The sequence below is a fragment of the Xenopus tropicalis genome, chromosome 6 (assembly GCF_000004195.4).
Source record: "Xenopus tropicalis strain Nigerian chromosome 6, UCB_Xtro_10.0, whole genome shotgun sequence".
Lineage (NCBI taxonomy): Eukaryota > Metazoa > Chordata > Amphibia > Anura > Pipidae > Xenopus > Xenopus tropicalis.
The window spans coordinates 47,516,591-47,542,654 of record NC_030682.2 but is presented as its reverse complement, the minus strand read 5'-3'; the positions used below and the strand labels follow the sequence as shown (position 1 = coordinate 47,542,654).

The 26,064-nt window shown below is 37.2% G+C and overlaps 1 protein-coding gene across 1 annotated transcript in view; it reads right to left on the bottom strand.

Annotated features, from left to right (window-relative positions):
* The window catches only part of rarb (retinoic acid receptor beta), a 111,377-nt gene that overhangs the window by 83,823 nt on the left and 1,490 nt on the right, over nucleotides 1-26,064 (bottom strand). The window lies entirely within an intron of this gene.

Here is a 26,064-nt window from a genome sequence, read left to right as displayed (position 1 = left end):
CTACAAGTATATTTATGGAGTGTGGGAGAAAACCACAACACTGGGAGGAAACCCACATGAGCACAAGAAGGATATACAAACAGGTCCTTGCTGGAACAAAACCCAGGCTGCAAAGCAACAATGCAATTATCAGAATAAGTATGTATTTCATACAATATAAACATGTATTTTGGATTTAGTGATGAGCAAATTTTTTTTGACAGTTCTCGTCTCGTTTTTTGCAGTTTTGTGAATTTTTAAGCGAAGTGAAAGGGACAGATTCGCTCATCGCTATTTGGCTCTAAATGGCATTAAGATGTCCTTATGATATATAAACATAAGAGAACAGAAGAATGACGTTGTGATCATGTGTCTATGATGGAATAGCTGTATTTTTTGAGTTTATTGTGTTACTGATTTCCTGTCCAACAGACATATATAACTAAGCATAAAATATTTATTAATAGCATTTAACAATGTGTTTTGAGTGTAGCACAGCATATCAGGTTATTGAGCCATGCCTGTAAATACTGGAGTGGAAAACTACAATAAATATTTTGTGACTTGTGCCACCTATAAGCAAGAGGAAAATCATAATGACATGTAATCAGTCATCATTATGTGTACTTATTCAATGAACTGTCTAACTTTGCAGCATAGATGTACAAGGTGACATGATTATTATTAATAAGGCTTTCATGCTAAGCTGCTTGTGTTATTGCATTACCATTGAAAGGGCAGGTTCAAATGTCAATCCTAAAGCCTCACCAATAGTGTTGGTTTAAAAATGGCCTGCCTTTAACACAAGCAAAGCATTATGACAGATGATCTGTGCTAAGCAGATAGCTATGTGGACTCAAGTAAAGATATTCTTAAAACCTGCGCTGGCCGAGTCCAGAGGATTAAGAATTTGTGCTTCGGAAAATAATTCATGCCATGACCAAAATCATAAATTATATTTGGAATCGTTGGAATCTGGTTACACAAAAGACATAATTATGAAAAATAAAAATAACTTGAATCGATGACAGACTTTCTTCAAAACAAGACATGAGGCATCTGATCATAGCCAATTAATCATGGTGCGGACACGCTTGAAGTTCATGGCTTCTAGGGGGGGAACTGTGGTTTTGTGCAGAACTGAAGAGATTCCTACACATTTTTCATATTAAATATTCTCCCTGTTGTAATAGCTTTGTACTGACATAACAGAGGCTAGCCCCCATCCTGACTGCTTAATGATTAAGCATGCTAAAACATCCCAGGCATTCAGTTATTGTATTTAAATAATAATATTGGTATGGGGGAAACAGTGGGAAAATTCCTATTTTAACAGTCCAACATTATATTTACTGATTTAATCTAGGGTTCTCCATTAGGGGGCCCATTTACTTACTCACGAACGGGCCGAATGCGTCCGATTGCGTTTTTTTTGTAATGATCGGTATTTTGCGATTTTTTCGGAAAATTATCGCGACTTTTTCGTTACCAATACGATTTTTGCGGAAAAACGCAAGTTTTTCGTAGCCATTCCGAAAGTTGCGATTTTTTCGTAGCATTAAAACTTGCGCAAAAAGTTGTGATTTTTTCGTAGTGTTAAAACTTGCGCAAAACGTCGCGCCTTTTAAGTTTTAACGCTACGAAAAAAGCGCAACTTTTCGCGCAAGTTTTAACGCTACGAAAAAATCGCAACTTTCGGAATGGCTACGAAAAACTCGCGTTTTTTCGCGCAAATCGTATTGGTAACGAAAAAGTCGCGATAATTTCCGAAAAGTCGTAAAGGCGCCGAAAAAAATCGCAAAAATACGAAAAAGTCGCAAAATGTTCGTTTTCCAATCGGAATTTTTCCAATTCGGATTCGAATTCGTGGGTTAGTAAATCAGCCCCTAGGTATGGCATTTTAGAAGCTGATTATAAAAAGGTGATGCTCTATTTCAGTTTAAAATACTGGCACTTCTTCCAGGCATTATGTTAGAGCAAAGCTTATCCCTGTTCACATTTTGTCCAAAAAGAAAAAAAAAAGAAAAGAAAACACAGAATTGCCTTTTTAGACTACCTCAGGGAATGTTGTGATGTGTCACTCAATAAAAACAACTCTACTGTTTGCAGCCCTGACGTGATTTCAGTTTGTAGAGAAGAGCCTTCAAGGAATACAAATAATGGGCTTTTGCTTTTTATTGGGGTCTTTACACCAAATTATAGCAACATCCAATAACAGTGTTTAATATCCTTGTCCACATATGACGCACAGGCCAGTTTGGTCTCAAAAAAACCACAGAACCTGGGCTTAAAAGATATTAAACATTCATATCTCCTGTTACATGATACAGCAAGATGTTAACCCATGACAGATCTAAGAGCTGGTGTAGCCCAACTGATAGAAATTACCATGCTTATTGCGGTTTCTATTTGGTTTTCGAACAGAATGAAGGAAAGTAAATATATAATCATGAGAATCACAGACACAGCAGATTTAAGGGCAATGGCTCACCGGACATTTTGTCACAAGCAGTAAATCTGCACTACCGTAGGAAACAAAAAAATGCATAGTTTTATTTCTACTGGCAGTAATGTTAACTTTTTACCACCAGTAATTCAAATTACTGCCAATAGGAAGGAAACTAGGAACATTTTGTTGGCCACAGTAGCACACATTTATCACAGGCAACAAAACGTCCCATGTGCCATTGCCCTTATTTAGGGGCAGATTTATCAAAACACGAGTTCGAATATCGAATGGGAAAAATTCGGATTGGAAACGAAAATTTCTGAAGATTGCAAATATCACGAAAATGCTTACAAAAAAATCGTATTAGTCACGATAATATCGTATTGTCGATCCGAAAGTCACAAAATTTTCGTACAGAACGGTTATAGACAGTGGCAAAACTGATCCGATTTTTCCGCTGTAAAAATACGCAAAAGTCGGGCAAGCGTCGAAAAAGTCGCGCAAGGAACGGAAAAGCCACAGAAAATACGATTGGACCGATCGAACAAACGCTTGGAGCCTTCGTGGATAAGTGAATGTGCCCCATAGACTTTGGAGGGCCCTGGGCAAAAATCAAATTGTTGGAGACACTGGTGCAACTACAATGCCCCCTTTGCCCTTTTATTAGGGCAGCCTTCATCACTGATAAGCACACATATTTATCAAGGCAAACACACCAAACATAAAATCTGATCACCAGGCATTACTGTGTAACCAACAGCATATTTATCAAATTGTGTGTATTTTTAGCGTAAAAGTTTTGTGTGTACAGCCCAGTATTAAAAAGCAGTGGTTGCTTGAAAATGTATGCCAGAATATTAAGGCATAATATATTCATGTAAAATATGGCAGTTGTGTGGCATAAAAGAAAATACACCAATTTAGACATTTATTATATACAAGGGTGAGAAGGATGTTCTGATCGCCACAGTCCTCTCAAAAGTACTGTGATTAATGTGCCATGGGTCTTATATCAAATTAAAAGGAACATTATTTTTTAAAAGAAGCTATTAGTGTGATTTAGACTGATTTAGACCTCATCAATTTATCTACTAGAGTGTCATTCAGAACACTGGATCAGTGGCTTTAGCAACGAGAGAGCAGTTTAAAAAGCTGCAGAAAAAATGGAGACCAGCTACTAAAATACAACAGTCTGTGATAATAATAATAACAACAATAAAACATTGCTGCCCTTTGATATTTCCTGATGCCTGTGGAGATAGCCCTTTAACTACTCAGCTCATTGCAGCCTCACTGCATGTCATTTGGACTATGCTTTCAATGCAAATTTTTTTTTTAACATGTGAGCAATGTACAAACCCTCCTATGTTTGTACATTGTATTACAAACATAGGAGGGAGTTTTGTTCCAGTAATTATGTTGTCACAGTGTTATGGGAATGCAAATGCTGGTGTAAGACTATAAATCACAGCCAAACATAACCTGCAGTACATACATGCACTCTAGTATATCCCTATAGCAAAATTGAAAGCTGGCAGTTCAGCTCAGGCAAAGGGTGATGAAAAGGTAAACTGAAACTAAACTGCAAAGCAAATGAAAATATATGTACATGTGTTTTGTATTCATTGTCTTTGCCGATTGTCTTATGTCTGCACGGTAACCAACATTCCTGCTACAAATTACATTACTCAACAAATGAGCAAGGTTGCTGTTAACCCTTGGAAAATATGTTGGTTTTCATGGGGCGCCTGACACTCACTTTCATCTGATTCATTTGTAACCCTATATTGGCCTGAATGTGCCTATTCAGCAGAAGATAGTAGAACATGGGTCACACTGAACTCCTCTTTCCAGATGGCCCCGCACTTAGTGAAGGAGAAAGGGAGAAGGTGTTCTGCTCTCTGCTGAATAGGATGCCAGAGATTTTTTCAAACAAAATGAAATGTCTTTATTGTCAAAAGACAAAACAGATATCTGAGGTAGTATTGTTTTGCAGTCAGATCCAGTCACAAATAGAGCTAGCTAATGTGACACCACTGTGGAGATGCTTGGTAGGTTAAGATACACCTTTAGGTTACCAGGTAGTGGTCCAGATCCCCTCCAGTGAAATTGTTCAGGGAACGATATGCTAAGCCTAAATCCCTTCAGCACGGTGGGCCCGTCACTTTAGGATAGTTATGCCCAAGGGCGAGGTCATATAAAGCGTATATCTGCTTCTCTCTCTTTTTTAGCCAGACTGAGAGAAGTGGATCCGGTTGCCAATGCTCCTCTGTCAGATCGAATTGGAGGTCGGCATGAAAAACCCAAAAGCAGATGTTTTTCAGGCTGACCTGCGATCCGCTCCACACTGTTGCGGTTGCCATAGTGTATGCCAAAAACACAGGGCTGAGAGGAGCGGATATACACTCTGTGTGACCTCACCCTCTTCAAACTAATTTTTATCCACTTCTTACTCAGTCTCTATATTTTCCTAGTTTTTTTTATCTTATAAAAATCTATTTTTCTATATTTTTAGTTGCTTTGTTCCCATAGAAAAATAAGTAATGACCATGAATTAGGCCAAATGGCTAGAAGCAGGAGGGCCCACTGACACCTGGGCCCACCGGGAATTTTCCTGATATGCCTGTGAGCCAGTCTAACACTGTTCCTAGAACATACTCTGACAAAGCTAGTCCTATATCTGACTAACCCTTGTTTGTGGGGTCCCTGTTTCCCAGACTTTTTCTCAAAGGATTGCTGCTCTAGGGCACATACTTTTTACTGGGTCTTATTGACACCAAGCTTCCCAGACACATCCACCATCTTTCCAATCAGTATACTAAATTGTGACAGAAAGTGGTCACTAACTCTGTGGACCAATAGCAAAGATATGTAAATAGGGCAACTTAGTTACAAAGGCTTCTGTCTAGCAATTAGGGAAATATCTCTTGGGGGGGTTGATCCATAAGAACTGATTAACACATAAGAACACAGATTTAACTGAATCATATTTTACCATACATTTTTATCTGGAACTTGCTTTTCAAGGTTGACATTCCCAAATGGTTGCCCTTTGTATTGCCCACCATAGGTTAAAGTCCTCCAGGTCAGGTATTGCAGGTATCTCACCAAAAAAGTTGGTATTAACTTTCAAAAGTAAGGAAAATCATATTTTTATGGTCACATCCTCACTGCACCCCCATCTAATGGTTTAAAATTGTTTAGTGGTAAGCACTTTCCTTTTTGCTGTTGTTTCATGGGGCCCCGGCATCAGAGAGGCCATTCAGGAAAAAAAAGATAAATTAAAGTACAAACAACTTTCAGGAATGTATAACTGAACAAGAGCTGGAGGGCACTCCATATGGGGACCACAGCTTTACTGCAACTGAAGGGCAAATAAATATCCCAGCAATCATTGCTTATAGTAACTCTAAAAAACAAGGAAGAGACACCAATTTGTTTCTTTGTGGCTTGCTGTTTTTGTTTCATAGAAACCTAAGAAAAAAACTCTCTTTGCATTCCCTGAAACAATAGACCTCTTCACAATTCTCAACATGTCTGGAATTTTTTCATGAGGTTAAATAAAGGAGAGAGGTTTATCTGTAACCCCTTGTGCACCAGAGAGAAATCGAGTACACAGCTTTGCAATCTGATCCTGGAACGGGTTAATAAAAAGGTGTGTTGAAAGTTATAAGAGCTTTTGGGCCATGCTGGGAAATACAGTGCTTTAAGGTTTTGATTAAAAGCAGCAGGAATGTTAATATTACTGTTCTGTTTTTCCGCAACTGCATATGATGAAGCATGTACTATATAGTTTAATATACATTCTGGGCGGCTAAGCCTTAAAGCGAAAGACTCTGTAAAGCAAAAGGCATTTCCTGCATAGCCCCGGGAGAATTACAAGCACTGAGCTCAGGGTCCCTGGTGGGAAGAAGCAATTTGAGCTAATTAGGGTGAATAGTAAAGTGTTGCCTTTTGTCAATCCATTCTGCTAGTCCTCAATTTTTGTTGGCACCAGAAGGAGCTGGTCTGGACTTCTCCATTCTTTTAGTTGTGTGCATACACTTGTAGAGTGTGAGGCACACAGCTCGCATGCATTAGGCTGAGAGTCAAAGGAAACACCAAAGTTCAACCAGAGTACAAGTAATTAGAACCAGATTCTTCTCTGCTCAAATGTCCATAGTATTCTACAGGTTATTTATATGACATACACACGCCAACCCATTTATATTATACATTTTTATTAAATATGCATGGGAATTGTTTTTCCTTGCACACTGAAAGGCATCAGCTAATATGACTAGACATTTAATAATAATGGGTGATAAGGTAACAGGCAGTGCATTCTGCTGTCCAATTGGCCAGCTTTATACGGCTCTGGAGGAAATGAGAGCAGAACATTTCAACACAAGATCCGAGTGCCTGTCGGTAAATGTGCACTGTCATGTGGAAAAGTGAAGGCATGTTTTGATTTGCAAGAAATGCAGATCGTGCTTTGGGGTCGTGAGGCAAAGTACTAAAATGGAGACTCCCTAGTCTTGACTTAGTAACCTAGCCATGACCCTAAGGGGAATGTAGCTGACCGGGTCACAGTGGATGCTGCCTGAGAGCTGATGCCGGCCTATGTACCAGTGCTATTCTCCCATATATACACAACAGGTGCAGCCCACTGGCTTGTCAGGAAGAGAACAAAAGCATCAAGTATGCAGTTCCTTTCATTTTACATTTCTTCCATCTATGTAACGACATGACCTTTCACTCTGCTCCTCATTAGGTCACAAAGCAAAGTCCAACCCTGTTCTTTTGTGCTCTAAACACTTTCAGATTTAATATGAATAGCTACTTGTTTCTTAAATATCAGCAAATATATCTTCAGAACATGCTGAAGGTGTTCTTTATTTGGCAAGCTCTATTGAACAGGTTCCTCTTTACTTCCTGTATCTAGCAATTAATAATACTATTTGCCTTTAGTAAACTGGGGAAAACACATTTTCTTGGGGACTAATCCTAATTGAAAAATTATACTTTATTTTGATCTAAATAATAATGGGAATTTACAGCTATCCTTTCAAAAATGTGGAAGTTTCTGTATTTTGGATATTGTAGAGATCATCAGGTGGCTGACAACATCAAAGATTTGTTAAACTTAGTTTTGTATTCCACCGGCAAGCTGGCCATTCCCTGTGGAAACAAATAGTCTGCCAGCTTGTGTCTAATGTCCATCTCACAGGAATTAACAAAAGCATATTTATATACATATTCAAAGAAACAGGCAGGTATTATTGTCATCCTAAATAGAGTAACAGCAAGAACATTTGCACATCTGAGAAAATCAGGGGAAAAAAACAAAACAAAACCCTTTATTTCTCTGCCCCCTGCATGTGCACAGACACGTGTGTGCATTGCAGTTCATTTAATAGCATGCTTTAGATTAGATGAATTTCAGACGGTAAAAATTTACTAGAAACAATTAGAGAGCTACAGATAGTTCAAATTCCTTGGGTACAACCAGGATGGAACTATGTGTAGGCAGAAGAGGCACCTGACTTGGGCACACCAGGCACGTACCTCACCTGCCTACCCCTAGTCTACGATTTCTTGTCATTGGCCCTGCCGCTTGTCATTTCATGGCTCCCCCACCCCGTGACGGCATTGCGTGTGGGGAGGGATGCAGGGGCACCCAGTCGGCTTGACCCACACCTGGGTGCAACCACAATAGGTAGGTTTACAATTACAATTAAAAGGTTGAACTATGTAAAAAAAAAGACATTTCATATATTCTTCCCCCTTTATTTTTAATTCTTTTAACACATCAAAGGTCTGAATTACAATTCAGCTATCTGACATTACATTATCTTCCCACTATCATGCCCAAGGTAATTTCTGTGTTCATACTGTAAAGAATTTACACCGCCAGCCATGGTTTATATGTAAAAACAAAATAATAATAATAATAGGAATGGCAGTATAGGAGCTACTTTTAGATGAGCTGTCTTCTGGAGATTCATCAATTACAATGTGAATGTGTTGGGTGAATTTACAAATCCCAAACAGTGCATAAATAGGAGACTTAAAAGGTTATATCAACATGAAATGTGTATTTTAATATCAGGCAGGGAAGCTGCTTGCACTGCCAGCATATCCAGGGGGTTCTTCTGAGTAGTGCAGTAGATTTATTTTTATAGTTAAAATAAGGATTCTTGTAAATAATCTTGTACCTTGGTCTTGCATTAACCAGTTCATACAGTTAATTTTTGTCAAAGCCAACCAGTTCCATTGTTTTTTTCTGTATCTTTTTCTCTGATCTAAACACTAATTAGATAAGAAACTTTTTTGTCAGCTTTTTTTTTTTTCTTTTAAAGCTGAGGGTGAAACCTCTCTTCTTATCATGCCCTACTATTGAAAGGCAATGGAGTAAGTAATGCCTTTGTAATGATAATGAACTGCATCAAGGGTCACAGTCATGAAAAGATGAAACAAACTGATTTGCTTGCAGTAATCCCTGAAAGCTCTATACTGTAGCTAGCTTAAGGCCAAGCTATCAAACAGACATAAAATCGGTGCTAGTGACACTATACTACATATATATATCTTAACAGTATACTTCATACTTTTGTTTAACTCTAAAATGCAAAACTTGATAAAGAGATGTCTTTTCCTACTTAAATCCAAATGACCTATGTATGTAATCGGATATAAGATAACATATTGTAAATGGAGACAAACTGAGTCTAATTGAGATCCTATCAAATATTAAATAGTGAACTCAGCGCCAGGCTGATCCAACAACCCAGTATATCCCTAATTGCTGTTCTAGTGCAGCCGACCCACAATGATGGAACTATCTGTGACCAGATATTTTCCATATTTTCAGGTGAGCTCAAAAACAGTGGAAGAGTGAAGTCCAAATTGATTTCTTGGCATCTGACTAGATTTAAGGGGTCACTTTGCAAATATTGAACTGTATTGTAAAAAAAAATAAATTGTGAATATTGTTTTAAGTTTAAACAAATAGGGAAGTGACTATTTCTTTTCAGGACATGATGCTGCTGAAAAGTCTGTACCCAAGGGTGGAAAGCTGTCTATTTATTGCACACAACGGCAAAAGATGGATCCAGGCCATAATAAGGACCCAATGAACAGTTTGTACACCACTACCAGCCAAATTGCACAGTTCTATCTCTAACAAATTGGCCACAATCAACAGCCAGGATAACCATTAAGCTTTCCTACATTCTGACAGGGAACCCCATGTGTACAGTAGATAACCACAGATGGAAAGTGATACTTGATAGTGCATAAAATAGCTCATAAAACCTGATAGTCATACTACTTGTTTACAAAGTGAATTGCCATTTCACTTCCATTTTAAAATGCAGATAGTAATGATAGTATTTGCTTTTTAACACTGAAAAATAGAGCTAAGAGGGTTATACGCATTAAGCACAACATAACTATATATTTGCCTGGAGTCTAAGAAAGGATGTGGATCAAAAAAGTAATTTAACTGCAGGTATCCAATAAATTGATTATGTAATGCTACCAAATACTACATACTGTAGAACACTGCCTCAGTTTTTCCCTTTGGAATGCTTGGATGAAGGAGGGTGCCGCCTTCTTACACTGGGGGTGTGACTTCATTTGTTTGTTCTATTTTCTTAGCTTATTTCTCAATAAGGAGAAAACCTCTAGAGAAGAGAACAATGAAACAGTGGCATTGTAAAGGGTTGGTATTGTTAAAAATAAAGTTGGTATCAGTGCTTTAAGTCATGGTTCAATGTTTAGTAAATTAGAGTTGTGTTTTTTTTTTATAGTAACTTCTAAGTTTGAATTGCTCATCAAATGGTAAATGGTAATTATTTAGTGGCTAATGTAAGCCTGCTGTAAAATAAAAAATATATTAGACCATTACCAGAATACTTTTTTTACAGTCGTAGAGGTGGTGCAAGTGTCAATGAATCATGGGACATAAATGACATAATATAGCGCTGTTTACAACTGATGCCATTGCTAAGTACCTGTTATTCGTATGGGTATAGGATCTATTATCCAGAGTGCTTAGGGTCCATATTTTGGATCTCCATACCTTAAGTCTACAAAACAAATCAATGAAACTAATTCATTAATTAATTAAACCCAACAGGATTGTTCTTCACCAATAAAGATGAATTATATCTAAGCTGGGATCAAATAAAATGTACTGTTTTATTATGGCAGAGAAAATAAAAATTAAAAATGTAAATTATTTCATTGAAATGGATTCAAGGGGAGATTCCCGTAATTCAGAGCTTTCTGGATAATGGGTTTCTGGATAACAGATTTCATACCTGTAATACTTTTTACATTATTTATGGTATTATACACTGTATTATATAACTACTTTTTAGTGACTTTGCCCTTTAGCATTTTTCAAGGTCCATGCCTTTTCATAAACTACAGACAAGAAAAGGTTATGTAAGTAACAAATGAAGGTAATTATGTTCACAACGAATTAGGTAATTATATTCACAACGAAAATAAATTACAAAGGAGATAATAATGAACAAAATGGTATATGCTAATCAATTTGACACTGAACTGTTTGCTAAAGGAAATTATATGTCTCATTGCGATCCTCACCAACCTCACCCAAGATGTTCATTTTTACACAGTGAACTTACCATCTGTATGCTACCTAAATGAAGGACTATAAAATGCAGCTTTGCCTTACTTCACTTAAATTTAGATGAACTATTCTACCTTGGATATATTAGCTATTGTATTTATAAGAGTTCCACTGCAGAGTTGCCTGATGTGTAATCAACAGTACCATACAAAGCACTTGGATATCTGGCTAAAGGTGGGCATACATGAGCAGATTTAAGCTGGCAATTGGAGTCCTCGACAGCCCTACCCAACTGATGTCTAGCCAAAAATCAGGCAGGTGTCAATCGGGCAGGTTTGATTTCTTAATTGGATTGGGGACCACATCGGCTCTGACTTTTTGTATCCCCTGCATTGCAGTGAGATCGTTTGGCCCTTGGTGCAAGTGATCTCACCCAAGGTGGGCATATAGGGGGAAAGATTTGCTTGTTTGGCAACCTTGCCAGACAAGCAAATCTTATAGTGAATGGCCACCTTTTTAGAGTATTACAAATCTATTATATGGAAGATATAGTGATCTTATTGGTCTCTGTAGGCTTATGGCTCCCAACATAGTTACACAACTGATCTGCTCCTAATGATTCGTTTACATACAGTTCTCCCTGGAAGTCTACAACTTGCCTGTGCAGTTAAATAAGGTGTGTGCCCACTCATTGTTGCAAGATACATCTGGGTAACACTGGGCTCACAATTTACCTGGACTAAATGTATAGTGGCAAATTGTAAAATTATTAAAAAAGGACAGCATAAACAGCAGTTAACATCACATCCTGCTTTAGGTCAATTATCCAAATACTTGTCAGGAAGGGCTGTCCAATAATTTGATTACCATGGCCAGAGGAAAAGACCTATTTGGCTTTATGAGAGAACTAACTGTTTTGCCACATCTGTTAGGAGCTACAATAATGCCCTGATTCTGCCTCACAGTTAACAGAGGCCAATAGAATGCTGGCCAGAAGGTTTGACAGAAAGATCATTAAGGCAACAATACTCCTAGACCATGAAGTCTGTGCATTGGTTCAACTCATTAGGCAAACTGCATATATTTTGCTTGGCTACCATCAAGTAGAGTGTATATGCACCTGATTTAAGAACCTAAATGGTGGCTCAAGTAAGTTTTATATGGTTCCGAGGCCAGTGGTCATATATAGGGTTGCTACCTTTACTAGGTTACAAACCCAGACAAGATGATGTTGGTGTTGCCAACGTCATCACAAGGCGTTGAGGGCAGGTGTATAACATACAGACAAAGCAGTGTACACACGTCAGACCCTATTCATAAACCAAGAGTTTTTGCCCAGTGGGATTTCCCCAACTTCTCAACCAATATCTGAAAAGCTAAGCCACAAATCCCCCATGTCACGCATTAGCTAGGTTCACAGCTCTGCACATGACAGTTTAGTGCTGACTCAATCAATAGGAATTCAAATCAGCAGCTGATATTAAGTACAATTTGAGAGTGCCAACGTGATGTTTACTCAAAACTGTTGCAGCACTGCTGCTTGAATTAATTTCAACAATTTTAAAATCTCAGTGTGAAAATAATTTACTGGTTAAAGGATTTCTAGCGTCAAATATGTGAGGACCCGGACATAGATAGCATCCTAATCCAGAAGGAAATAATGTTAAACCCACAAGCAACAGCTCCTAAGACTTCCTAACAGCAGAAGAATGTTGGAATTTGCAGTTGAACAACAACGGAAGTGATGGTTTGGGCCCATTGCAAATGCCCTCTCTATCATACCATGGTTGCTGCAGCTATTTTTCTGTGGTTTATAATATTTGAACTGTTACAGGGCAAGTGTTCAGCGTACTCTTATACTTGGTTGTACCAAGAAAGGAAGAAAAAATAATTAAAAAAGTTATGTAATGTGCTCAGATACTTTGTTTATTATTTTTTTAGTAGGCAATCAATCACCCTACTGCTAAAGATATACAGTTTATGTGTCAGCGTCTTGTTCTAACACATCCAAAAAAAAAGAAAAAAAAAAAAAAAAGAATAAGAACATTTAGGCCATTCTATGGTGGAGAGAGACACTCCTAGAGTTATTCAGCCACAACTATAAATACACTGAACCCATCATGTACAATTCTATTCCCATGGCAGCAAGTCAGTGATCTTAAAACAAACAATGAAATGCCCCTTCCCTCTGGGATCCACCTTTCTCCTGATGCCACTTAGGGTCTTCAGCATGTGTGCTACCTCAGCACTGTCTGCTCATGCATATGACATGTCTTAAGACACAGACAAAAACAGATGGAGCAATGGAGAGGAATGGAGGAACTTAACCTCGCATTCTTGTAGCACTTTTACAAACTGCCACATTGAGCATCTATGTGTACCAAATGAACCCCCATTTGTAATAAAAGGTACAAAGTTTGCACAGGAGCAGTAACCCAAAGCAACCAATAAAATATTTGCTTTTAAACAAATGACCCATACATGCTTCTGCTGATGGGTTACTGTTCCTGGAGAAATTTAATTTTATTACATAAACCCATTAAAGCTTTATTAATACGTTTAACTATGATATCAGGATGCATTTACCCCTTTATAAATAAAAGAAATTCATTCTGTGTGTCTTCTCTGTACTATTTCCAGTGAATCCATACAAAAGCACAGTGCATACTCAACTTCTGACAAGATTTAGGCTGATGCCACACCAGGCATATGGCGTATATTTTCGGCAAGCTGAAAACTGCTTGCCGAAAATATGCACCATATGCTCCTACATGTGCCTGCACCGGAATGAAAGGAATACGCTCAGGTGCAGGCACATGTAACCGAAATACGCATAAAAACGCGAGACTTTGCAATTCTCTTGCATTTTTATGCGGATATCGGCTACATGTGCCTGCACCAGAGTGTATGCCATTCATTCCGGTGCAGGCACAGGTAGGGGCATATGGTGCATATGGCACATATTTTCAGCAAGTGTTTTTCAGCTTGCCAAAAATATACGCCATACACCCGGTGTGGCATCAGCCTTAGGTCAATGACACCTTTATTAAGATTTAGGACAATCAATTTATTGAAATCAATTAATTCCCAAGCAATTAATATCTCAGCGTGCAGGTGATAAATTTGCTTATATTCTAAAATTAACAGAACAACTTAAAGACTTTTAATCTTCTGTGACTGATCCTGTAGAAGCTATGCCTATGAGCAGTCTTTGAGCTGCATACATGTCTTTGAAATAGTCAGGCCTTTCAAAACTAAATAAAATCATGTTTAATTCTGGTATTATTTTATTGCCATCAAGCAGTGAGAACAAGGCAAACCCCAAACAGAAATGTGCGTAAAGCCGCTAGACAGGCCTGTCTATTGTTTGCAAAGATAAGCAGGGCTCCAGCGAACAATTAAAGCTTTCAATAAATAATCTGTAAGCACATTCCTTTGATTTACTGTTATTTGATACAGCAGTTAGTTTCAATGGGGCAGTTAATATTGATCATGTAAAGTACTGCAGACAAACATGAAACACTTCTGGAACTCAATGGATTATTGCTCTTTATTCCACCCATCTTTTAGGTTACTTGTAATGCCTGGGAAATTTAAAGTCAATAACAGCAATTAGTGTTTTATGCCCTTTAAACATTTTAGTTGAGTCACCCATCCACCACCACAAAGTTGCAGAAACAAAATGCCTCCAAAGCATAATTCTCTGGTGGTTCTTTTACACACAATAACCACAAACAATCTTATTTGTTGGTTAATTAATAGTTGTACTGTAACAAAGATTGCCTTGGTTATTCTAATATAATATTCAGTGCATGTATGGTGGGTTGACAAGGCGACCAATATTGTTTGTCTTGTCAATCGGCCAGGGTGGAAAATTTTGATTGGGCACCTTTTACAGAATCTAGATATTTACAGTATTAAGTTCCAAACTGCAGTAGCTTGTGTATATGCATTTACTTACTATCATTATCTCACATCCAGTGCTGGTGTATTTAGGCCGAGCTTTGCACGAATTATAATTTTCAGATTCCAGCCCCATTAACTAATTGCTTAGAGAATGGCATGTAGAAATCTCATATGAAATCACATGCATGAGCTGTGTGCTTTGAAAAGCACTTTAAAGGACCAGTAAAACAATGTCCTAAATGCATTTCGACCAGATTTTCCGTCATTTTTTTTTTTTTTTTTTTTAAGATCAGTAACAACAGTTACTGCTTGTAACTTTAAAAAGTAAAAAAAAAAAGGCTCAGATTAACAAATGTGAACCTGGTACAGGTTTACAAATCCTTTTCTATGTTACTATTTATTCATAGTAACACAATCATTGATTAATAGCACTTTCACACTATTCTGCTCTATGCACAAGCTGCTCTGTTCTGCAGATTGTAAACATTCTAAACTACTGTTCACATTTAATTATTCTATCTCATGCATTTGAAACATTCTATACTCCACATTTTAACTACACATCTCAAATATTGTTACCATTCTTCTCCCTGCATTCTTAGTACACTGTCCTACTCATAACCATTAATTTCCACACATTACTTTCAATACTTTTCTTAGCATTCAAAGGGTTCTGCCCCCCTCCAAATTCTATTCTCTACCAGTTTCTCCATGAGGCAGTTCAATACCATACATTATAACAATTTAATATAACACAATTATTTTAAACACTCTACACTTTCAACTTTATAGCCTGAAAACTGTAATCATTAAAGGAAAACTATAATCATATATTACCTTATTTTGTAACCCTATCATAAAATTTCTCGCATAATACCATAGCTCCCAACTGTCCCAATTTTTGCGGGACAGTCTCGATTTTGACAGCTCAGCCAGCAGTCTCGAATTCTTTCTGAAATGCCCATTTCCCTGAAATCTCCTGCACTGAACCTGAACATTAAAAAAGATACAATGGGCCTGATTCACTAAAGGGCGATAAAAATTATCGCACGCTTTTTCGCGTTAAAAAACGCAAAATAATTTGCGCGCGATTCACCATAGTATTATCACGTGCGAAAAATGGCCATTTTCACATGCGGTATTTCTCGCACTAGTTTTACCGTTTTGCGTTAATTTCCGCGCTGAAAAGAATACGATCGCATGATTCCCTATAACTTTTGCGCGCTAAATATCGCATTCGGCTATGCGAAAATTAACACCTACTACAGGCAGGCGAAAAATTATACAAAAGTACAGTAAATGATTTTTTGCAATAAAATATGGATTTACAGTGTTATTTATTCAAGTATGTGTTTCCCCTAGAGTGACGCAGCTGCCAGTTTGCAGCGAAATGTTCATTTTTAATACAGTAATTTTCTGCAAGTATTGGCGTGTATGGCTAACATGGCGTGCAACTATTTCTATTTGGCTACAAGTGATGAAATGTTTCGCCAGACATGGATTCGCAGCGAAGTTTTGGACGTGCGTTGAATTTTTTCGCGACGGATTTTTTCATGCATTTCGCAAAACAATCCGCCAATGGCAAAACGCATGAAAAAATTCGCCACGCAAAAATTCACCGCACATCCAAAAATTGATAGTCACATAAATAATAGTCACAGCAACAATTTTTTTGCCCGCACAACATTTTTGCCGTTTCGTGGATCTTTCGAAAGATTTGCTAATTCACTAGTGGCTACTATTTATAAGCATCTACTATTTATATGATACCATTTATATGTGGCTAATATTTATATACATCATTTATATGCGGCAACAATTTTTATACACTATTTCTATGCTACCATTCATATGCGGCGATTATTCGTGTAATTTAGCGCATGTACCGGCAAATACCGCATTGAAATAGTCTTTTCGCGAGTTAAATAACGCATGCAATATCGCGCGTAAAAAAGCGCGAGTATGCTTATAGTGAATCGTGCGAAAAATCGCCAATATTAAGACGCGGTAAAAATTTTAGCGCACAATAAAAATAGCGCACGTTTTATCGCCCTTTAGTGAATCAGGCCCAATGTTTCTTGAACTTAATTTAAAAAGTAGCTTTTGGCAGAGAGCCCAGCAGCTACACCTGCACTTAGATACAACTGTAACTAATAAGCTAAACAGGTCTTTTGGGGGAACTGAGACTTGCAGCTTAAAGGGCAATGTCACCTTTTTTTAGCAAAACTGTAATAACACATAAAACAAGACCCCAAAACCACCAGAAATGTGTTCAAACTTTAAATAACCTGCCAAATTTTGCAAAATGGGAGTGGTATTTAGGGGGTGTGGCTGCAAAGATGGGCGTGGTCAAAAAATGTCACTACGCTACACACGCCATTTCTTTTTGTTCCATTTTGCATTTTTCAAATATTTTTTTTTTTTTTTTTTTTAAGGATTTATTTCCTATTGTGATTATCTTACTATTTGCCAGTACAGTCCAGAACATCTAATTACATCATGCCCATCAATCAAAGCAGCAACTTAGATGTTTATAAAGTTAGTATTGGAATCTGCCACAACAATAACTGGAACTACTGTAAATTGCATTGTTCATATTAATGCTTCCTATTCTGTTTTCAAACCATGCAATATTAAGGATCCTGATTATTCTGAATGAAATATGAAGCACGAACTCTGAGTGAAAACCTGGTGGTATAGCATGCTCAAATTCTTCTTTTTAGGGGTGCTATAATCCCATTTAAAAGTTGCGTACAACACTGTATGTAACACATTGACAAATCCTATTCTCTACTTCCATGTGAGAAACATTATCAAGGGTTGACCCATATCAACCTTTAAAATATTATCTGTTATCTGAGATTCCAAGACACCATTAAAAAGGATTGCCTTGCCTCAAATTATGAAAACTGATTTACAGATTTACAGTTCTCAGGTATCCTCGTGAAAACTCGTATTTTTGCCTCTCATTTTTTGTTTGGGAAGATAAAAGAAAGGCAGCAGCCTGGTTTCAAGCAGCTCTTAGCTCTAGCAGTTTCTATTGCATAATTTGCTAAACTTAAAATAAATAAACAAACAGAGTAAGGAACTCACAAGACACAATACAAATCATTACAAATTAAATAATTTTAAACGGCAGAAGAATGCCATAACTATAAAAAAAAACATAGACGTTTGGACAGATGCACTGCTAAATAGTCCTAATATATATGCAGACGAGGTACAGGTATGGGACCCATTATCCAGAATGTTCTTTCCATAATTTGGATCTCCAGACCTTAAGTCTACTAAAATATTATTTAGACGTGAAATAAACAAAATAGGAGTGTTTTGCTTTTAATAAGGATTAATTATATCTTAGTTGGGATCAAGTACAAGGTACTGTTTAATTATTACAGTGAAAATTAGAATTATTTGTTTATAATGGAATCTATGGGAGATGGCCTTCCCGTAATTCTGAACTTTCTGGATAATGGGTTTCCTGATAACGGATCCCATGCCTGTACCACGATTCGGCAAAATATGATTTGGGGAAATTGATTTATTTAATGTTCAAAAATGTACTTATAAGCATTACTGCTTATATAAAATCTAAGCTACATTTTATGCCCAGTGTGTGGTCTGTGCAGTCTAGTACATATGTGCAACTTTAGTAAACCAGCATACCTCCCAACATTTGAAAAATGAAAAGAGGGACAAAAAGATTCGGCATGCGCAGCGCGGCAATTTTTGGTCACGCCCACTTTTGTGGCCACGCCCCAATTACCACACCCCATCCATTTTTTTTTTCAAAAAATTCTCCTTTTATATAGTAGAAATGGCAGGATCATACGCAAATGTGCTATACCCTCATACTGTACTACCTAAGGGAAACAATAAAGCAACTCCTACATATAAAATACAAATATAGAGAGAAGGCAGTGAGTTATTAGTGAGTTATAACTATCTACCAGTTTGCCCCCCCATACACAGTGCCCCCAATAGCCTAAAAGACAGTACTACCCATACACAGTGCCCCCATACACAATGCCCCCCATAGAAAGTTCCCCCCATACACAGTGCCCCCAATTGAGACAGTGCCCCCCATACACAGTGCCCACAATTGAGAGAGTCCCACCCCATACACAGTGCCCCCAATAGAGACAGCCCCCCCATACACAGTGCCCCCAATAGAGACAGCCCCCCCCATACACAGCGCCCCCAATAGAGACAGCCCCCCCATACACAGTGCCCCCAATAGAGACAGCCCCCCCATACACAGTGCCCCCAATAGAGACAGCCCCCCCCATACACAGTGCCCCCAATAGAGACAGCCCCCCCATACACAGTGCCCCCAATAGAGACAGCCCCCCCATACACAGTGCCCCCAATAGAGACAGCCCCCCCCATACACAGCGCCCCCAATAGAGACAGCCCCCCCATACACAGTGCCCCCAATAGAGACAGCCCCCCCATACACAGTGCCCCCAATAGAGACAGCCCCCCCCATACACAGTGCCCCCAATAGAGACAGCACCCCCCCATACACAGCGCTCCCTTCTTCTTCATCCCCAGTGGCTCCTCGGTGTATGCGGCTCCTTCTGCGGCGGTCCCAGGCCCTTTTATAAGGTTGCACTCGTGCGTAATGACGTCACTCGTGCGTAAGGGCGCAACCTTATAAAAGTACCTGGGACCGCCGGAGAAGGAGCTGCATACACTGAGGAGCCGCTGGGGAAGAAGGAGCGCCAACGCATCCCGCTGTCCCGGGTAAGTCAATGAATGTTCCGCATTTCCGTAATTTATTACGGAAATGCGGGACATTCATGGAACTATCCGGGACAGTGGGATGCGCTCTAAAAACCGGGACTGTCCCGCGGAAAGCGGGACAGTTGGGAGGTATGAACCAGGCCTTCCTCTTATGGGCCAGCCCCAGGAGTGGATGAAATCAGGATAATCTAATTATTTAGCCAATGATCAGATCACATAAACCACATCCCCACTTTGGCTCCATACATTGGTCAATAATCTGCCAACTTGGTGGCCAAGCTAGCAACCAATATCAGTCTGTGCATGACCAGCTTAAGTATGAGGTGAGTATCTTAACATATAAAGCCAATATCATGTAGGGAACAGAATGAGTTTTTTTTAATATTCATCTGTAAAATGTGTTTTACTTTATTTAATTTCCATGTTCGTAAACTACACCTAGAAACAGACTAACAGTCCAACTGCTTAATGGCAAAAGGTTTTGTATGTGAGTGTAGGGTTTCCTTCATGATTTCTACTAAACATTGCAGTCAATCTGTTAAAGATCTGCCATCTTTGTTATTCTTTATCACCTGGTAACACAGAGGTCAGTAACTAAGTTATCTGCATCCAAAAAACTTCTTGAAACCATGGTTTCATTAGTTACGTAAAGAGCCATCATCTTTTGGCAACCAACCTGCAAAATCTAAAATTTTACAGGATATTGTTACAGCGCTATGGAACATTATTTTTATTTCATTTAGAGACAATATACATTTTATTGCAATGCAACCAACTCATGCCAAGCAAGCCTCCATGAAGGAAACTTCAACTTTGAGCTAGTGAAGATAGAAATGCTACAGTTCTAGCATGGTAATATCATCCAGCTAAGACATCTCAGTCAACCTTATGGGCACCACCGACATTTCAAAAACATGTTAAACACTCGTTCCCATGTTCAGTACATGACATTTTGCGTTTGTTATTCTCAGCATACAGTGAAAATCTCCTAATGAACATGTCAATGGCATGAATTTCATTATGTTGTGAATTTAGGGCTTATTTACTATTGCTCTGGACACAAGGTTAGGAGCATTAAGGGGCACAACTTTGAGACCCATAGTGCCTATTCACAGATCACTTGTGACCAGGGTAATGGGCAGAAGCCTGTCCTGTACTTAATGCATACAGTAAATGCATGTAATGAACCAGCAGCAAATACATCCTGTGTGCTGCACCATAAGCCTTAAAGGGTATGATGACCTTTGTACAATTTGAACAGCTTGTGCCTTTAAAATCACTTATATAATTGAGCTTGGTAAGCATTTTCAGCTGCTCTATGCACGGGGGTTACAACAGACCCTGCTCAAAGCATGACAAAAAAGTAAGTTTAGCAACACAGTGATATTGCACGGGTCCTTTTAATGTCTAGTGCGATTGGCTGCAATGGAAGGGGCATGTGCAGTACAGCTTCAGTTTCTTTGATACTTGGGTAACTGAATAAACTCAGGGACTGGCAAAGAGCAGTTGTAGGGTAGGTATCTTGAAAACGCTTAGCTTTTAAAAACTAAGATGAATAAGAACAATCTTTTAAGGGGTGAAATCTGTTCAAATTTGGACATCTGTTTGAGCAACCCCTTTAATATACAGTAGTTCAAGAATTCCACACATATTTGATGTACATCTTTCATGTTTTCGCTTTTTCATTATAGGCCTTGATGAACCCTAGCTTAATCATGAACTACATCATTTTACATATATATTTCACATACATATTTTAATTTATGTTTTAGTACAGTCTTTAATAATCGAAAGCATGTTATATTATGAATATTGCAAATGCATTTTGCACATGTATGATTTGTGTATATAGTGAAGAGATCCTATTAAAAATGCATAGAATATGCTATGGTTTTAGTTCAGAAATTCTTTTGCTCTGCATCTGCTTTTTATGCAATTTTTTTCACCCTTTTCTATGCACATTTTTTATTCCCCAGGGACAATATTAACCATTTTAATTTTAATGAAGAAAAATGTTGCAACGTGCACATTACAAAATTTAGTTTTACACAGAACAGAACACAGCAGGTATTGTACCAGTGCAAGTACACACTCGATCATGTCTTCCTACTGTTCTCATTTATTTGATTTGAGTGTAGCCAAAATACCTAAAATATTTTAGAAAACAAACATATGGGAACCTAAAAGGTCACAAAACCCCTTTTTTTCTGACAAATCTATTAAAATGCAGCAATCTTCATCTAGTTTTGAACACAGTTTAGCTCTCTGCCAACTAAAACACTATATATATATATATATATATATATACGCTTCCAGTGTAGGCTAGGCAAACTTGTTTTTCCTTGTGGAGTTGTTATGTTTGCAAAAATAACATTAAAGACAAAGACAGGGAATTGCAGGAAATTTTTACACTATGAATAAGCACTGTAATTTTATACATTTATATAATTTCTGAAACACTTATAAGAAATTAATCGTATGATCATGCTGCATTGTGTAAACCAATCACCAGATACACCAATATTACTACCTGAATTTTTCCCACTCCCTTTAATCTAGGGTGGAGCAATATTATGATCTAAACATCTGGAGTAAGTAAAAAAACACACACTTTAGTCAATTTCTCCAGGCGGCCATTGATTTTAATAGATTACACCAGCTCTGTGGTGGACATTTCTTAAATAAATCAAAATACACACATTCATAAATATCACCACCTTTTATATTGTCATGGATTTTGCCTGCTAATTTCAGAAATGGTGATAGACTGTGTTAAATCATGGGAAAATTATATACCAGCTTCATAATTACGTGTTATATATTAAAATGGCCTATACTGCTGAGTTACAAATATGTAGCGCTGTGTATGTCAGTAGCGCTATAGAATAAAAAAAATTATGTATGTACGAAGTTTAAAATCAGATTATTGTAAATATAAATGTATATATTTTTTTAGCAGGTGTAGTAGAGCTTAAAGTGACAAATCAGAAAAAAAATGCACCTTGCAGGGAATATTTTATTTTTTGTTGCCTTTATTAAAGCAATGGTTATTTATTTATGTATTTATTTTAATTTTCCATGAAGTCAATAAAAATTAATACTGTTAGAAATGATCCGAGCTGCCTTAGAGAGATTGAATTGCTTATGTAACCCTGTAAGCAAATTTATAGGATAGAACCAACTTCAAAGCCCCTTTTATTTGAGATTAGTTCTGCAATGGTATCTGGTCGTCTTTGCAAAACTCATCTAACTGATTTTATATCTGCTTTCTCGATTGTATACTTAAATATATTTCTGTTTAAAAAACTTTAAATTTGTGGGGTTTTTAGTAAATCCCACTTTGGCACCCCTAAAGCCTAGATTAATAAATCATAGATGGCTATTAGCCAATGGGTTTTTTTTTCCTGCGGCACACCCAGAAAAAAATCGTGTTGTAACAAAACAGAAACACGACTATAAATCTTCTGTTTCCTAAAGAACATGTACTCCTGAAACTTCACTTTTCTGTCTGCTGATGACCTCAAATTGCTCCAGTGAACTTACAGCCATCTTCAAATCAAACAAAGGTGTCACACACAGAAAAAAGATAAATAGTATATCTGTTTTCATGAATATAGCTTTGACTGCTCAAACCCAATTAAATATAAATTAAAAGATAAACATAAATGTGTTGTGATTTTTTTTTTTTTGCATCAGATAAAAAACTCTCCTAAAATAAATGCATAAATTGAATATAACTATGTATCCTCCTTCAGAAAATAAATGTCTGAAAGGCTTTAGGATATAAAATGAATAGCATACTGTAAGTAATACTATATGTGCTACAGCATATTCCTTCAGGTTTTTATTTCATTTTTTTAGAAGTGGTCTATGAACTTCTCTACATGATTTATTTTTCATAGGTTTAAAAATAAATAATATTTTTTCAAATATTCTGATTTTAATGACTCTAATACAAGCATTTAGCTGTAATACTGCTTCATGTGAAAAATATCCCCACTTTTATTTTGCTGCTACAAGTGTAAAAACCAGTGTAAATCTCTTCTTTACAGCATAATAAAAGACAATAAAAGATCACATTGTAGAGGGTAAAAGGGCCTCTTAAAAGCCATTATCAGTACTAAAAGTTTATTTTACAAATCCAACCAAGCAGTGTTTCTTTTAAGCTGTATATTTTGTTTTTCCAGTCATTTGCAAAGTCTTAACTATAAGATTCGACATCTGCACAAGTTCTTCCCAATTTTACAAGTTAGATACCAAAACATATTCTCCTTATTTAAGAAACACAAATAAACAGTGAAATTACTAACTATAAGAAAACATTTGGCTCAAATTAAACAAATGATTTGTAATCTAAACTTTTTTTTAATGAGGAGCATCATTTGGTACAGGGATTTATAGATAACTTTTCAGAAGCTGAAATATCAAAATAGCTAACATCGTTTTTGTCAAGTTGTATATCACTATGTCAGTATCTGATAAGAAACACTAGCTACAGTTAGTGGCAGTTTCCATTGTAATTGCTTCTGTTTATTTAGCTCCCAGGGAACAAAATCTTACAATAACATTTCTACATGCAGAAAGTGATGTTATATAAAAAGTTAGCAGGCCGCATTCTAATTATACACCCTGTATATTGTTGTGTTGTGTGCTGACCATGGGCATCTACTCACACATTAAGCATTAACGCTCATTAGAAAAACGTTATTGTTTTTATTCCTTGAATGTTGTTACTTTTAGATTGATTCACGAAAACGGCCAGTTTTTCATTTTGCCCTGCTATTTCATTGGCCCAAAAACTGATTAATTACCAACAGAACAGGCCTTGTTCAGCAGGCATTCTAAGTGATTAATAAAAAAACAACTTTTTATAATCTTAGAATTTCTTGCTTCTGTGTAAATACTAGGAGGTGCATAAAATACATGGAGGACTAAGAAAGTGTGTAAAGGAAGATTTGAAAATTTCATCTTTACAATCGTGGGTACACTTTCCATGATTATAGATTGCAAATGGGAAATAAACATCACCTATCCAATGTAGTAAAAAGACAAAAATGGATGTTACTGCACAAATGTAAGTACTATATGGGGGGGGGGGGTCAATAATTGCCTAGATTATCTGTCAAGCTTATGTTTATAGTATATAATTGATTTCACGATAACTGCAAAATTGTAAGTGTAATGATATCCAATACCAAGTCTGGTTTATGCCTTAGATCAATTTTCCAAGTGACGATAAAGCATAATAACAATTGTTACAAAGAATGGCAGCGATAAAAAAACAAAAAAACCCTGGTGACATTAGCATAGCCATTAAACTGTGTAAAATACACAAACTGTCAAGCAGGAAAGCTTTAAATCTCTGAACTTCAGAATGTTACAAGTTGAGGCCCACATTTTAACAAGTGTAAACTACTATGGGACTGTTTATATTTTTTATATACATGTCTACGATGTGGGAAAAAGGTAACAATACCTCAGTGGCAGTTAAATATCGAAACTAACTTATTTAGCAATGTTATTTTCTATTTGTTTCTTGTTTCAGTTACTTTTTTTGTATCTGAGGTTTCTTTGTGGTTATTACCACTTTCCTGTTATCACCCAGACTAAAGATAGGACTTTCACTGCTCAACCTCATTAAATGTTTACCATGACTAGAAACACTGCGATAACTTCCTCTTTCATCCGATTACATAAACAAATCTCAATCTACATCATTCCAAAGAACTAAATAAACAAAAAATAGCCAATGTTGTATATGCCGTATAGTAACCCAGCCCGCCCTGCATTTGGATATGGTTTATAGTATATGAATAGTCTAATCTATGTAAAAATAGAACAATCTTTTATCAGGCTAAGCTATTGACTGCCTTAAGGCGATATTAAAGAAAGTCTTATCCTGGGGTACTTTGAGAGCAGATTTAGCAAGCTCTAATGAGGCCATAGATTTCATGCTAGAATCATAGAAACCAGCTTACTACACCACTGCAAAAATGATATCCACATCTGTCTCTGGATATATATTTTCTAACACATACACAAACACGCATTCAAAATATCATTAAATATGACTGATTTCTAAGGATCGCTTGGACATAGTTAATTGCTATAATAAAACTGTCCCACGGTGGATAAGGGATTCTTTAGTGCATTTTATAAGAATACATTTTGTTGCAAAAAAGTAAAGAGAGAAATTCTACATTTTCATTTAGTCTTACCGAGCACAAAGTGCTCATAAAACAATCAAGTAACAGCATAATTGGAGGAACATCCCACAGCTTAGGTGTCGAACACTGTGTTAAAATCATTGTGATAAATAGCTGGGCTATTTATCTAAATCAGTGTCAGAGCAAAGCAGCATCCTGCAGGCTCCTCTGGCCAGTGAATGGCTTAGTGAATT